Raw genomic sequence first — 17,663 nt, forward strand, 5'->3', positions numbered from 1 at the left:
TTTGAAGTTCAGAGAAAGGTCAAGTGATTTGTCCAGGGTTTTAGAATAAAGAAAGAGTAGTTCTATAGGCCAAAGCTGAGGCCAAACCTCTAGTTATCATGTTCTTAGAATTTGAGTTTAATCACTATAGTTACATTTAGAAAAGTTACAAGTATTGTTCTTGTCATAGCACAGTGTAGGTGGTAGAGCTTGATCACTTAATCCATTGAGTAAGTTTGAATTGTGTTTTAGAGGGTAATAAGAATTAAAAAGTAAATATAGGATATAGCACTTTGTTACTTAATTCAATCCCAAATTCCCATAGTATCAATTCTTTTGAAAAAAAAATGCTTTGATAAGGAGTTATACTTCAACAGGACCAATTGAATATGTGCCTTTGTTCTCCCTAAAAAGTCTACTAAAAAGAGAGTGAATGAACCAAAAGGTATCATTTCCTAAATAGAGTGAAGGGAATAGAATGATATATGGTAAGATACTATTTATCTTGTATGCCTTTTAACACTATTTGACTTTTTTTTAAAAGAATGTGCAAGTATTATTTAAAAAATGTAGGGCATAAGGGCTGAGAAATACCATTTTCAGGTAAGTTGGAAGATTTTACTGTGTAGATTTAAAACATTTCTATGAAGATTTAAAATAATTTTATGACTCCAAAGAACTGGGGCATCTTGTCTGGTTGTACTTCTATATTTGCTGAAGCTTCTCCTTCTCAGGCCCAGAAGAGACACAGTGTCCTCCAATGGCCTGAGTACTAACTTGGGACACATTGCATAGCAAGGACATTATGTTTCTCCTGGTGAAGCCATGGCCAGAGCAAGCAGCTCTTACTCCAGGGACAAAAGGTCAGGTGTCAGTTAAACTCTAAACATGACCTCAGCTGGTAGTCCATAGAAGCAGGTAGAAAAAGGTATTTTCTGTTCTCCACGGCAGGTTCTGGAGCTGGTTTCACTGAAAGTTCCAGCATGGACTCATTATTTGGATGGAGATTAAGTGCTAAATGCAATTGTCAGCTTGAGGTTTTGTTGGAAATCAGAGAGGGAGAGCTTGGCTTTGTATGTAGAGATTATAGAAAGAACTATGTGGAACTTATTTCACATCCTTAAGTGATAACTGGCAAAGCTTGGAGAAGCTTTTGCTTAAACAATCTTTTTGAAAAAAGGTGACTTTTGGAGTCGAATTAACTGACCTTTATTGTTGTTGAAGGGTTTTTTCCCTACATATTAACCAAAAGCAGTTCGGCATAGAAATGAGAAATTTTTCAGAGAAACAGAATTGCATAATGTATTAAGCGTGCATGTTTCATAAACAGACTCTCTTGGTTCAGGCCCTTCTGCTGACTTTTGTTAACTAAAGTTTCCCCAAATTGTTCCAGTTAAATATTCATTTCTCTTGCCTATAATAAAGTGGATACTCCCTATATCATAGTATTATTAGGAGGATTCAAAGACCTGATAATGCATATAAATTGCTTAACAAAATTTACAGTGTATAAAATGTTAGCTCTTATTACTATGAATATATTTTTTTTCCAAAATATATCATGCAATAATATATTTTATTCAACGTGAGGGAGAACGTGTATGTGCGCGCTTGTGGGCTTGTGTAGGTGAGAGCTTAGGAAATTTAAAATCATGACATGGCACTATTCAGACTCTTATCTTTTAGTGTTCTTTGAAGGGTAGATGATGGGAACACTGCACAGTTGCTGAAAGGAACAAATTAAGTCATATAAATAAAGTTGCTTTGCAAATCTGCGGAGACTAACACAATGTAAAGAGATCTTACAGAGTTGCCGTTGATAGTATCGAATCAATAGCATCTACTCTCTTCAACGCGCTTGAAAGGCTAGGATGAACAGTGACATAGTTTCCCCTTGGAGCCTTGAAGAGCTGGAAGGGGCAATGGTTTTAGCATCCTCGTGTGCCAATGCCCTGACAGGAATGACATGCTCATAGAATGCATCAAACAAATTATTATCATTATCATTATTATAGAACAGAACAACACAAGAGCAAGAATAAACAGAATTCTCATAGCCCAGATGTTTTCTTTCACTGATAAGCATGAGACTTGCTCAAAGTCACAAAAGAGTTAATCTCAGAGCCTGCAATAGAACAAAGGACTGCCCATTTCTAGTCTCCCCTCTTCTCCATGTTGATGCTAACCTACTCTACTACTTTGTTAAGGCTGCTGTAACAAAATACCACAGATGGGGCGGGGGCTGGCTCAAATGACAGAAATGTATTTTCTCATAGTTCTGGAAGCTGGAAGTCCAAGCGCACCGTGCTGGCGGGGTTGGTTTCTCCTGCAGCTTCTTCTTTTGGCTTGTACACGGCTTCTTTCTCAATGTGTCCTCCCATGGTCTTACGTTCATAGCTGAACGTAGAAATAGAGATTGCAGCAGTAGAGATGGAGGTAAGAAATAAAATAGAGATAGACACAGATGTAGATATTTCTTTGTGGGTTTAAAATTTCTATTGTACAACAAAACATTTTATTCTTATCCGTGAACATAAATAAAAGCAAGCCATCTCTTTTTACAAACTTATATCCACGACATAAGACAAGTTACCTCCAGAGCCTGCTGAGGGTCCAGATCTCAGACTTACTTAAGGAGAAATATACGCAAATGGTCTAACTGCTGAGAATCATTTTTTATACACAGTACGTATTTTACATAAGTAGAATAATTTATGTTGTATTTGAAATGCTTAGAGTTTTGATGACTTGGCCCATTTTGCAAAACAGGAAACTGAAACCCAGAAAGATGAGTGACTTAAAAACCAATTTAATTAATGAGGAAGTGCTAGAGATGGAGATGGAAACGAGTGTGCTGGATTCTCTCTCGCTAAATAAACTGAGTTCCCTCTCAATCCATGTCATTGAAAATGAGGGTCTGAGGAGAGCTAGTGATTTCTGAACTGGAAACTCTGTTTTTGTCTGGCTATGTTGAAAACATTGGACATAATTCTTTTCTCATACACAACTGTCAGAGGGTACAGAGATTCCCTTCTCTCTTTGGGTTCATGCCGCTAAAATATAAAACCAAAACCAAAACCAAATTTTTAGCGTCTTTCCCTGAAATGTGCTACAATTTAGTGCCATTGATATTGATTTCTTTAAGTCATGGAAGACAGATGTTTATTGCATAGGTGGACCACGTGAGGAAAGAAAGAAGAGTCAGGAATCTGCCATCAACCAAAGATACATTTTTAGTGCTTGGGTTTAACCTTCTCTGGTAAAACATTGCTCATAAATGCAGCCGTTCACCAAGAACTATTACTGGGCTTTCTCTCCCCCGCCCCTTTCTCTAAGCTACGTACTCTCTAGTGCAAATCCTGCCATCCTAAGATAGTTTAGCTTTTGGAAGAAAAGTTCTAGATGAATTGTAGACAGGGAAAAAGGAGCACCCCTACAAAAACTGGGTGTGATTTCAGCCACTTTGCTCTTTGCTTCTCTGCACAAGCTGTGTAGTGTTAAATGCTAATGTGATGCCAGTATTTTCTTTACTATTTAGACAAAAGAAATCCTAATGAGATATTTCTAAGCCTGCACATGAGTTTCCATAGCAATCCTTGCCTTGGAATAAAATTAGGATAAAGAGCTCCTCAACATAACTTTAAAATCTCAACTAACTCACAGCAACAGGTTTTCTACCACAAGACAGACATTTCTGTTGGGAATACTGATTTGATTAAGTGTCCGCAACAGAGAACTTTATTTAGCGGTACCATCTGCAGCCATAATTAGTTTGAACTTGTGAAAATGAAGAGTTTGACAGGAGATATGACATTAATTTCTGAGCAAGGAGGACTTCCCTGTTTTGCATGGATGAAAGCACAGAAATGTAATGAAAAGGCATTCACAGAGATGCTACAGGAACTCGTTAGGAGCTTTTAAAGGTTAACAGAGAGAGAGAGAGAGAACTAGAAAATTAACTTGGGACTGCAAGTCGAGTTAGCGAAGTAGCTGACTTAACACTTCTTACTAATAAGACAGCTTCTTTTCTAGTGGGAGCCAAATGGATGGTTTTCTTGTGAGCCCAGGAACTAGAGCTCCCCAAGGATGTAGAGGTGCTAACCAATTGTCTGAGCTCCCTTGGGCACCTGGATTTCCCTGATGCAGACCCTGAGAAGAGCTTTTGAGAAACAACTCATGGATAACCAGCTAGCTCTCCACCACTTCTGGAATTCCGATGGGTGCATCCATCACCTGAGAATCCTGTGAAAATGCAGGCCCTGAGTGGTCTGGAATGCGGTGCAGTTCAAATCTGCATTTCTGCCTACCAGGTAATTCTGGTCCCTAGTTGAAGGAACAACCTGGACCATTGGAAATAAGAGAACCAGGAGGCTCATCTACGGGCACACCCTTTCCCAGCCCTCACCCCAATCACCAAGTAGGCAAGAGAGCACTTTTCTTTTTTATCCACTTCTTACTCTCTTTGTGTCTTTCATGCCCCTGCCTCACTTGACATCTGTGCTATCCGGAGTTTTCCTGGGATCTCTGGGGATGGGAAGGGACGAGAGAGTATGGAAGGATCACAAGTGGTGATTCTCCGAAGACCCAAAGAACCCTCCCTAGCAATACTCAGAGCCCATTTCTTATCTCTTACATGTTTCTGGGGACATAAATTTTTGTCCTTGGATTTAATCTCATATGCCAGGATATACCAGGACAACACTCTGGACAACAATCCCCTCTAGAAAGAAATTCTGGTTCCTCTTTTAACATCTCATGCTAAGTTTCACGTATTATGGGCATTAAGTTCTGTGTTTGTTGTTCAGATAAGTCACTGCTTTAAGAAAGACGCATTTTCTTTTCTTCTTTTAAAATCATAGCTGAACCTCTTATGTGAGATACTTAAGTATTTTAAAAAAAACAGGTTATCTAATTGACTTTCTATTGGATTGGGATTCAGATCTGGCTTTTGTTCCTTGCTTAGTCTATCACTTCCTCCATGACCTGAGGGGAAAACATTTAACTTCCTGGGCCTCTATTTCCCTATTTTGCAATGTAAAATTTGGATGAGGTGATTACTTAGGTGCCTTCTGCAACTATAATTCTAGGGTCCTAGTAAATACAGCAATTGAGTTAATATACTGCAAGAGTGAATTTCATTTTTTTCTCCCATTGCATACTTTGGGGAATTACTAAACTTTTGCTGCCTTTACTTTCACATTCATGTGGAGAGCTTACTTAGCACTATGTGTAGCTCGAGAACAGGTCAGTTAATTCTGGTCTTATTATTTGACCATTTCTTTGTACGTGAGCATTCTTCCATTTTGGGGAGAAATGTGCAGAGTTAGGCATCATATTGTGCAATAATCTCCATTAAGAACCTTTACTTTAAAAAAAATGGCAGTTTTATTGAGATATGATTCATGTATCATATGATCATATAACTAACTCATCCTTGTGAAGCATACAATTCAATGATTTTAAGTATATTCATAGAGTTGGGTTATTGTCACCGCACTCAGTTTCAGAACTTTTATTTTTTTCCTCAAGTATGAAGTATTTATTGATAAATTAAGATAAAGGCATAAGTAAAATACAGTAGAAAGATAAAAATAAAGTGCTTTGTTTATGAACATGCGATATTTAAATATTCATAAAAATACATATTGGGCTTAAAAAACCTCATCTACCTAAGAAGTGAAGATTATGCATGAAAAAGACACTCAAAGACAAAAATGAGACAAAATGGCTGCTTACACCAAAGAAAATAAGTAAGAATTACAACCAAAATTTTATTCTTAAGGACATTGGGTATTCTTACTTTTCAAGTAACAATAAATCATCCCGCACAGAGGCTTCAGACCAGTCAGCAGTGACTCCTCCTTTTTCCTCAGGTTCCCCCAATTCCCACCCCTAGACATCCCTAAACTACCTTCTGTGTCTATGGATTTGACCATTCTAGACATTTCATATAAATGGCATCATACAGTATATGGTCTTTTGTGACTGGCTTCTTTCACTAATAGTACGATATTTTCAAGGTTCATCATGTTGCAGCATGAATCAGTACTTCATTTCTTTTTATTGCCAAATATTTAATTACATGGATGTACCATATTTTATTTCTCTGTTTATTCATTGATGGACATGGGGATTTTTCCACTTCTGGTTATTATGACTAATACTGTTATTGTAATACATATGTGTTTTTGTATAGATATGCTTTTATTTCTCTTTAATACCTAGGAGTGGTATTACTAGTCCTATTATAACTCTCTGTTTAACTTTTGAAAGAATTACCAGACTGTTTCCAAAGAGGCTGCCTCATATTACATTCCCACCAGCAGTGTACAGGATCCCAGTTTTCCACATCTTCAATAATACTTGTTTTCTGTTGTATTGATTATAGTTATTGTGGTGGGTATAAAGTGGTATCTCATTGTGGTTTTGATTTGCATTTCCCTGATGATTAATGATGTTGGGAATATTTTCATATGGTTGTTAGTCATTTGTATATCTTCTTCTGAGAAATGTCTATTCAGATGCTAGGTGGATTTTTAAACTGGACTGTTTGTCTTTTTATTGCTTAGTTATGAGTTTTTTAATATACAGTCTAGATATAAGTTCCTTATTAACTGTATATTTTCTCCCAGCCTGATGATTCCTTTTCACTTTTGTAATGATATCCTTTGAAGGACAAAAATACTTAATTTTGATGAAGTCCAATTTATCTATTTTTTCCTTTTGTTGTTTGTCCTTTTGATACGATATCTAAAGAAACCATGGTACAAAGATTTATACCTATAAATAACTCCTACTCTTGATAAAAACATTTTTCAAATCACCTGAGAATTTTAGAGTTCCAGAAACTGATATTGATAAACACTTCAGAGCAGTTTGACAGAAGGACAGCAGGTCACTTGGGAAAATTTTATATCCATAGGCCATATGACATTGTCCGTTCCCTCTGTCACATTGGTAGGCCAGACTGCAAAAACACATTAAAGATGTAAGCGTGTAATTATTTGGGGAACAACTTATCTTCTAAAGAACAGAAGTCCCCTGGAAAACATGCTGAGCACAAAATTCACAGAGCAGGCATCTTGAGTGTCGTTTCCCTGTGGCTGGCTTATACTGAGAATCTTTATCATCACATCTAGAACTTATTGAATGTTTTTAAAAACTTAATTAACTGAAGAACAGCTGGATGTTCATTTAATCCTGTCCCTCTCTTGAAATCTCTTAGACTTCTGTAAAGCGATACCTATTAATTGAGATTACCAGCATTATATCTCATAGTGCTTTACAGTGCCTAGCCCGCATGAAATACTTCAAATGAAAATCAAAGTTACTTTCTATTTTTTAAGTGCTGAAAGATTTTCTGCCCAGCTGCAAATGTATGCTTTGATATTCTGAGAGCCAAAAATTGATTTTTTTAAACTATAAAGATGTTATTATACCAACATTAAAGAAGGAAACGAAATATTTCCAATTTGTACAATCGGAACAAAATGTCACATTTTGCACATTGCCTTCCACTCTTTGCTTCATACATATGTGTATATTTTCACTCATTGTAACCACAAAGAACAAATTATTTTAAAACAGGATTTTAGGATATCGTCTTTCCAATACCCTAATGCATAGAGAGTCTGATGTCTACTTGTGTGAGAGGGTTGCAGGGTTGCAAAGTGACTTTGCTCAAGGCCGCACTGTCCTATTTTTAGAGATAGAGTCGAGGTGGAAGCTGTATCCGATGACCTCCTTCTCCCTCTGATCTGCATGATCTTTACACACCTTCAGACTTCTACACTCCTCCTATCCTTTTACAGAGAGGGCAAGTTGGGTCCATGTTCTCCCCTAAGGCTATGCAATTGGCCCCTGGCTACCTCTCAGATTTCTTCCCACACCACTCCCCCTGAGCTGGCTCCGCTCCAGAAACCATAGCCAAGATCCTTCTTTCCTCAGAGCTTTTCAATAGCTGTGCCTCCCACTAGGAACACCCTGTGCCTGGATCTTGCACATTTGGCACCTTCTTAACCTTCATGTTTCAGCTAAACGTCATCTCCGGCAGATCTTTTCCTCGCTGAGAGTTCTCTCCCTCCTCCCTCCAAAACACAGCACTCTGTCTTTTTTCTTAGAGCTTATTCTTGCCTATGAGAATCTATAATCTAAAATCTGATCTGTATGTATATTTATTGTTTACTGTCTATCCTTCTCAGGTGACAAATGGATACTACACAAAGCAGGGATCCTGTCTTTTTCTCCACTATAAACTGGTACTTATTGGCAGTCTTGGCATAGGAAGCCCTCCAATAAATATTTACTGAATGAACAAGTGAGTGAAATCGGGCACATAAGCAAAGTTTGTTCCCGTATGAGTGTCCTTTCTTCCTCACTTTCTCTTCTGAGCTGAGTGGGAGCAGAATATTTCTGTTTTTATTTTCTGTAATAGGGGTGGAAAAAAACACAGCAAAAAGGAAAGCATTGAAAAATACATGGATGGAGGGAAGTGAAGTGAACAAGTGGTCTTTGAGGAAAAGCTCTGATGTCATACATGGCCAGAACACATTCCCTTGGGAAGCATTTTTCAATACCCTTGGTCACGCCAAACGAGGGTGTAAGAGCAGCTTTCCTGACGGATGGTTTGCCTCACTAAGTGTTATGGTATGATGTAACAGTCTGTTTCAATAGCATTTGTTGCATTTTCTGCCTGTTTTTCAGCTGAGAGAAAAATTTCGGAGTGGTAAGAAAGAAAATGAAAACCCCCCTAGTACTTTGATTTAAACTTGATGGCAAAAATAAATTCAGTTGTGAGAGGGTTTGACTGGACTGAAGCTCTGTGAGTGGGTCATTGTCTCTGATAACTTTAGGTAAAGAATCATGTACTCTGATTTGGGCTCTTCAAAAACCAAATTGTCACTTCTATGCCAATTTTAACCTCACACTGTATAGTTCAATATGTTGTCATTCTAGATCAAGCGAATCTCTCAGAAAAAGGCTTACATTAAAAATGGAAGAAAGTGTCTGGTGTGGTCAAACTGAAAAAAGAGCTAACAGTAATTTTTGTTTTTGAAGAACAAGGTCTCCTTCCTTCCCCCTGGGGACCCTGGTTGCCTTTGAACACAACAATCATCTTCACTTTTGCCTCCGGAGTTCTTTCTTGCACTGAGTATTACTTCCCATCATCCTGTAAGCCTTTTCCTCTGCCTTATTCAGGCTCTTCAGTGGGACAAGGGACCAGTTGAAGAGAATTCTGCAGGTGTCTATTTCATCTTCCATTTTAAAGTGGGGGATCCGTGGCAACAGGGAGTACCCTACAGAGACTGAAAAATAAAATGGCAAATTATAGGTCTACATGCTCAGCTCTGACGCTCAGTTTTTCTAAACGTGGCAGCTGGAGATCAGAGAACAATTTAGCTGGGGATGCGAGGGGTGAAGGGAGCAGGGAGAGGGGAGAACAACATACTGTCGAGAGGCAGCAGGTAAGAGTTTCAAACCAAAGTATTTTACTCTGTTCTTGATCACATGGGATTTTAATCCTAAATTAGTATGTGTGGTACAAATGTAAGAATAGGTAAAATGAAAGACGAAAGAAAGAGAGAGAGAGAAATAGCTACTAGGAGGCCATTGGTATACTGAAATATACACAAAAATGAAGCCTCCACCCCATACCTTTTATTCAGAGAGTGAGTTCCCTTCCTGATATGTTATCCAGAGAGCATGAGGGAATGGAGCAAGTACCGTACATTGCACACAATGCTCATTTTTAAAGCAAATTTCTTCAGTTCTGAGAGAAATTTTCCAAAGACACAAGAGTTGGTTATTTACAAACCCATATCTATGTAACTATAACCCTAAAATCCTCTAATGTAAAATATTTAAATGTTATCATAATATTTAAATGTTATTAATTGTTTCTTGCTGTTTTGACAGTCCTGCTTGCATTACTCATTTATTCCTTAAACCTTCCCTACTAAGTAGGCCCTATTATTTTCTCCACTTTATAGATAACAACACTGAGCTATGGAGTAGATAAAGAATTTACTCAAAGATGATAAGTCTCTAGGAATAGAGAATTATGGCTATATGTCCATCAGGAGATAGGAGACATTATTGTATCCAAGAAATTTGACATTGCTCTAATGATATTACATAATATGCCATCTATCTAGACAAGGAGGTGAACTCTGGAGACAGAGTAAAGTTAATCTTTGAAATTGGCCAGGCACTGGATTTATTTTTTTCTTCGACTGGCTATATTAGGAAAGATTGTTTCTTAGAATCTGCTTTGTCGCACCCAAGTGTAAAAAGTGACCATCCAGTTTTCTTTTAATTTTTGGAAGAGTACTTTTCTTGTTGGAAAAATAGACACTCAGATTATCCAATGCTTGGTCACACCCATTCAAGAGCAAATTGCCTAACAAATGAGTCATTTCTTTCATTTGTCATGTAATGTTTGGACACATGTTATGTATGAGGCACTCTTTTAAGTAAATACTAGGAATAAAAAACAAATAACATAAACATATTTATAATTGTCATAATCTGTTCTCTTATAAAGCTCAGTTCACTGAGGAGATGAACTTGGAAACAAAAAGTCACCACAGAATTTGGCGAATATTTTTGTAGAGACAATGGGAGAATGAATGAAGAGTGAAGAACATCTGACCTCAACAAGAACGTCAGGGTGGTTATGAGAGGCAGAAGGCACTTTAGGGCATCAGGACAGTTATAGGAGAAGACAGTGATGAGAAACTGTGTGAAATGACTGGAGATCAGTTAAAAGGGACTCGGTAATTTTGGAGGTGACTCATCCATTATTGACATTAAACTTGGCATTCTAGAGCCCCACCTACTATTATCCTATTATATAAGAAACTCTATTTGAGACATGTTTGTTTTATCACCAATATTTCCTATCACCAAAACAAACCTGGAGCAGCTCCTTCCCTTCCCCACGGCGCCTTTGTTTCTAAAGTGCCACATCATTAGGGTCTCCTGTGAGCCAGGCACAGAGCGAAGCACTTTTACCCTTCATCTCATTTATCTTTGGAGAACCTCTAGGAGGTGGTTTTCATTATGATGGGATGATGGAGCTGAGGCCGAGCGAGGGTGAAGTTCCAGAGATGACTTAGGTAACGAATGACACTCCTCTGTCCTCCTTAAGAAAAAGCTGAACCTTTAGTAATAAATTGCAGCTTGCAGGCTATTACGGGAGAACAACTTCACAGAGGTCAGCGGGCAGCCTGAGAGCTGATGCTTGAAGAGAGGAGCAAATTCTCTCTTTTCAAAGAGAACCGTGTTGGGTTTTTTATCCAATTTTACCTGGTTAAACTATGGGAATGATTTATAGTGTAAATCTCTTCATGCAGCATGTCCCCACCAGAGAGGAGGGGCCCTGCTTCCCACAAGAAGACACATGGCAATTTTTATCTTATGCTTCATGCCCAATGTTCTTCATTATCTAATGGATAGTCTCTTATTTTGTTGTAAAAAATATATAGAGATTATAGATATAAATATATCTTCTACTTCTACTGTATCTTTTATTATCTGATATGTATACGCCAGAGACTCAAATAAGAGTGATTTGCTTTTGGGTTATCTTGAAATTCAAAGCCTCAAAAACTATTGAAGACTTGAAGTCAGAATATATTAATACAAAAAGAAAGGGAGACCTGAGTTCTGTGTCCAGATCTTCAGGTGACCAGCTGTGTAATATTAATTGGCTTCTTTGAGCATCAATTTCCTAATTGGTAGGAAGTGAAGAATATACAATTTCTAAGGTCTTTTCCATCCATATCCAGAATACAGTGTATCTAGTGTTTAAGTGGTTTCCATTCCCATGCTAGTAAAAAGAAATTCATAGCCTTTTTATTGCTACCATTGACAACTGTTAACTCCTTTCTTTAACCCTTAGCCAGAGTGGAATGAGTTGCTAGTATCTAACAAGGCTGAGACTGGTAAGTTTTAATAGGTACTGACCAGTCTATACAACCTTGTCTGAATAGGTCCTGCAGTAAGTGTCCTGGTGGTTAGCAAGCAGGATGAGGACGCTGGGAAAATTATAAATCTCTGCTTCCACTTGGTTGGCAAAACTACAGTGCTGCCCTGACAAGCCAGATGAGCAAGAACCCAGGAGCATTTATGTGCCTGAAGAGATATATAGCAGGTGCATCCAGAAAAAATGAAAGAAAAATTCAAATTAGTTGAATAGCGAGACTCCCTTTTAGTGAAGGGGGAGAAAAGTGAACACCCTTAAGTCTTTCAGTTGTATCCCAAGGCAAGGAGTATTTATTATGAGTCCAGGCAGAATTTCCTATCTTTATGCTTTGGAAAAAAATGTGCAACGTAAATGAAAGATAAACTCCCTTTCTCTCATGGAGATATATGCTATAATTAGTAAAAGTTGATGGAGCAGCCTTAAAGAAGTTATAATTGACCTGAACCAATAGCACATAAAGCACAGCTCCAGCTTCTATATCTATAACGTAATTATGTGATAAATTTCAGGCTCAGTGAAGAAGCTTGGGGCCATAAACAAGTATTGAGCTCAGTCCCATTCACAGCAGAGCTCACAAATGGGGTTTATAGCCCCTATGTAAAAAACGGTAAGCATGGTTTCTTGGTGCATGCAAGACATCATTCAGCAGCCTGAGAATGCATGAAATTCAGGCTGACGGCAGATGCTTAAGCAATGCACAAACAGTACCACAAATCCTTCATGACATTTCAGGTTTTGCATTAAGGCAGGATCTTGTTATTTAGTGATGTAAGTTTTAGAAAGAGACTATCATTTCCAAGTTAAGCCTTAAGGAGCACTTTCGTCGATCATTTAGCTTAGAGTTCACATTCAGAGACGTGAAGAGGTTCACTATTTCATAAACGTTGGAAACCAACAAAATGCTTTAGTAAAAATAGCAAATTACGCCCTTTTTAGGTGAATGATTTGACCAAGGTGAATGGGTAGCCAAAATATCATTGCCTGGTGAGGGGAACACAGTCTCTTGTTCCATTTTATGGAAATGCTATGATGTGGAGGCATTTAAAAATATGTAAGTTGACCTTTGCATAACAGGTTTGAACTGCATGAATCCACTTACATGCAGATGTTTTTCAATAAATACCTGTACTGTTTCTATCTGTGATTAATAATCCATGGATGTAAAGGGCTGACCTTATGCTTGTTCTACAGCATTTTATATAGGAGACTTGAGCCTCCATGAGCTTAGTTGTCCATGGGATCCTGGAACCAATCCCCCAGAGGCAACTTAAGTGTTGGGGGAGTCAAAAGCTTTATGGGAATTTTCAATTGCGTGGAGTATCAGTGCCCTTAACTCCAGTGTTGTTCAAGAGTTAACTGTATTTGTATGTGCTATGAGTATTTTACCTTTTACTCTACAATGATTTGACATTTACACCATAAAAAAGGGATTCACATTAGTATTATCGAAACAAAACATGAAAGTAACGGGAAAGAGAAAAACCTGTGTGACAACCTAAGGGTTAAGGGAGTTCATGTGACCAACTTCAAGTCAGGCACTAGCTTTGGGCACTGAGCTCTCTGGCTCCGCCGCAGGGCGTGCTTGCTGTCTCCTCTGTGCTGGCTGTGTGCTACCGCGTGACTGCCGCTAAGCGCCATTTGGCTTAGGCCTTCTCTTTTTGCCTCTGTGTAAATAGTTAGTTGTTTTACTCTATAAATACTGCTACAAAGAGAGTGAGGGTTTACAATAAACTATGTGCTGCACTAAACACTAAATATGCTTTGTTCTTCTGGAGAAGATTTAGCTTATTTTTGCAATAGGTAATACACGCTATGGCCATGTATTCAGGAGACACAAAGCACTATGCCGCCCAAATACCAGGGTTTTAAAATAATACTTTGAGGGATACTCTCTGCATAAGCAAACATATACATATGGGTGTATATAACCCGTTAATTATTTTGCACCGACAGTGGAATTCCACATATACATTCTATGCCTTACTTTTTTTCGTTTTAGCTTATATCTGGAGGACTGCTCCATGTCGGTATCCAGAGAGCTGCCTCGCTTTCATTGTAAGTCGCATCATATTATTAATACCATGATGAGACAGCATGATGTGGTGATCAAGCTCAGGGAGTTGGAGTCAGGCTCTCCTGGGTTCATCTGGCAGTCTTGTCCCTCACAGTGGGCATCGTCTTGGGCATCTTGCTAAACTTCTTGTCTCACATGTAAAATGTGTGGGTCATAGCATTGGTGGAAAACTGTGTAAGATTAATAGATGTAAAGCCCTTAGAATATTGTGTGGCTCAACCAAACACCATATGTTGTTTGCTTTCTTCATGGTATTGTAATGCACATGCACAATGTAATTAATTTAACTGCATTACCTTTGATGGATGCATAGCATTTTAAATTCCTCTGCTATTTCAATGTTGCAGTCAATATCCTTAGTCTGTTCATTAGCAGTGTATCTGTGTGTGTATATCTCAAAGATAAATTCTTAAGTTTGGATTTTCTCACTCAAAATTGTGTACATTTTCAATAGGGGTTGCTGCAATTTACATTTCTCACAAGTAGATACCAATGGGTCATAATAATTTTCCTCCCTCAGCAATGCATAGCAGTGCTGATTCCTCTTACTAGGGCAAACCCTGTATTACATGCACTTTGATCATTCAAATTTGACAGATCAAAAAGAATATTTCCTTGTAATTTTAATTTCCATTTCTTTTTTTAAAAGTGAGGGTCACAAAATTCTACTTTCACTAACAGTCTCATGGCTTATATCAGACCAAACTTTCCACAGATAGCAATTATAAAGTGTCAAAACAATTACAAAATCTGTAAAAAAAAACAAACCCTATAAAAGCCTATCTAAAGGCATTGGCATATTGGCATGTAGAAAAGCAGACAGAAGCTGGATGTGAGTGGATACTTTGGAGAAAGAAAAAAGCACAACGACTGTGCTGTACCTGGGGCTCTTTGACGTCTGAGACACCAGATAGTACCTCCCAAGGTAATGCCTCTAAGAAGCAGATCACATTACAGAATTAGATAGTCAAGAGATTTAATGGGTAAAATGCCTGTGAATGACAAAGGGGAGAGGAAGCGAGATGGAACTCTATGAGGTCCACAAGTGGCATACTTTACCATGACACAGAAATAATGTAAATAGGCAGAAAAAGATATATTCTGCAAATGCTAATAATAACAAAGCTACAGTGTCTATATTCATATTAAAGTAGACTTAGTGACAAAAGATTTTCTTCAAAAAAGGGATATTTCACACTGAAAATAAGTCTTCAGTAATATATAACAATCATGAATGTGTGCTTATAGAGTTAATAGAGTTTTAATATTTAGGACATACGTATTGAAGGAATTAAAATAGGTAAAATCAAATCCCTATATATTTGTGTACAAATCTACCACTGCATTTGGAGATTTTAACACCTGTCTCTTAGTAATTGATAGAATAACTAGACAAAACATTTCTAAGGGCATAAACAACCTTAACAACCCTATTAATCAAATCAGTCTTGCTGATATTTATAGAACACAAACACACAAAATATTCCTTTTCAAGGCACATAGTACAGTCATCAAGATAGAACACATCTAGAGCCATAAAATAAGTCTCAATAAATTTTGAAAGACTGACAAATTACAGAGTAGGACTTAGTAAAAGTGAGAGATCTGTACAGCCTCCAATATTTGAAATTATATAGTGAGCATCTATAAAAACATGAGTCAGAGAAGTGATTGCATGGGAAATATAAAATATTTTGAACTAAATGATAATAAAATACAATATAAAAATATAAAATTAATAATACAAGTTTCTACTTCAAGAAGCTAGAAAAAGGAGAGTAAACAAAGCTGAAAGTAGAAGGAAGAAAATAGGAGCAATAATCAATGGAATAGTAAAGGGAGATTGAGTATCTTTTCAATATGTGTATGAGTCATTTGAACATTCTTTTTTGCTCAGTTATTTATTAAATTAGAAATTTTACATTTTTTGACTTGCATGGGTGTTTTTTAAACATTAATAACCATCAATTATTATATTTATTGGTCTTTCTGCATTTTCTTGAATTGTATCTTTAAAGATATTTTTAAATGTTTCATTATTTTAGTTTTCTTCACTAAGAATACCAAATAACCATTTTTGGGAATACCTTTACATTACTTTTATCAATATTATTTTCTCTTTATTTCTTACTATGTTCACTTCAGTTTTTTCTTATTGTTTTTCATAATTCGCACCATCAATCTCTTTGCTTAATGTTTCAAATAAGTATTTGAAATACTTATTCTCCTCTGCTGCTTCCAATAAGCTTTGTTTCTTAGACATTCTTCTGCATCTTTTATGGCTGCTCTAAGTGCTTATTTTAGGACAGTATTTGGTTCATGACATTTATTTATTAAGTTTTTGTAGTTCATGGTGATAAATTTACCATGACTTTAATCTGTTCCATTTCCACATTATTCAGAATTTGCTATTTCTCATTTCCCAATTCTTTTTCCTTTGGAGGGGGCACATTAATATCTTTTAGGTAGGTAGTTTTTTGATCATTGTGCATAGTTAAACCAGTTAAATTGCTCCTATTTCCAGGAGGCTTGTGGAAATAAGTGCAACTTCCATAGTTAGGTCAGCAGAAATCCTTTTATGACATGCAGCTTTACTGTGGGAGTGACCTATGTTAGGACTATTTTCCCAGCTGCTAAAATTGGTGGCAGCAACATTGCTTCCTTGCAGAGTGTCTCTCCTCCCCCTTCACGGGCAGACTGCTCTCTGCAAATATGGTGGATCGGCGGTGATGTCTCTTCCTGCCCACTCTTCTTTCATCCCCTACGTGTCATCCTGGGTTTAGGGCAACCTCTGCCACAAGCCTGTTCCACTCCGGCTGTTCTTCAGTTGTTGGTTTCACTTTGTCCACTTTCTCCAGGTCTGTGTCTGATCTTCTCTTGGCTTCTTGCAGCGACCCTGTGTGACCTTCTCTTCATCTGGCTGTTCCTCCCTCGTATTTTGTCCTGTGTTATGAGAGATGCCTCTTGGTTTCTTCAGACATCAATATGTACTGTTTTTTGTTCTCCTGGGTGTCTGGCCAACATCATCTTTACCACCCCGGTCAAATCACAAGAGTAATATTTTTGTTGTTACTAATTAGTAATTCTGGCAAACAATTTTGATGTTGGCAAGTGACTCTGTGAAAGCAATAGTTCCTTTCCTTGTCAGCGTGAGCAGGCAAGTCTCATCAGATTCCCTTTTCTCTGTCATATAACACATTAAAGAAAAGGATTGCCTCATTAATCATGAATCAGTCAGCTCTAGTCCCATGTTCTGTTCCTTTCCTGCCAAGGGACCTCTGCCATGGAGACACTACCTCCCCTTGTCCCACTCCCCTACTGATGCAGCTATTTATATCTTGATGCAATATTTATAAGATAAAATGTCAGCGGCTTTTGATCTCACTCGCCCTGTAAAGAATGTCACCAAAGACTGGACAAATACCTCCTCAGGCCCCATCATGCCTGGCGGCATCAGGCTTGTCTGAGATGCCCTTCTTCCCTCCTCTTTTCCAAAGCTTCCCTATCTTTCAAGGCTCAGCAAACATCCTGTCATTTTTAAAAGGCGTCTCTTAGTGCCAAGCACACAACAAAGTCTCTCTTCTTAGAACTTTTTAACTCCTTTCTCTTCCCTTCTTATGGCAG

Source organism: Pteronotus mesoamericanus, unplaced genomic scaffold (genome assembly GCF_021234165.1).
Source record: "Pteronotus mesoamericanus isolate MK-2021 breed Mesoamerican mustached bat unplaced genomic scaffold, CSHL_Meso_final contig_90, whole genome shotgun sequence".
In the NCBI taxonomy this organism is placed as follows: domain Eukaryota; kingdom Metazoa; phylum Chordata; class Mammalia; order Chiroptera; family Mormoopidae; genus Pteronotus; species Pteronotus mesoamericanus.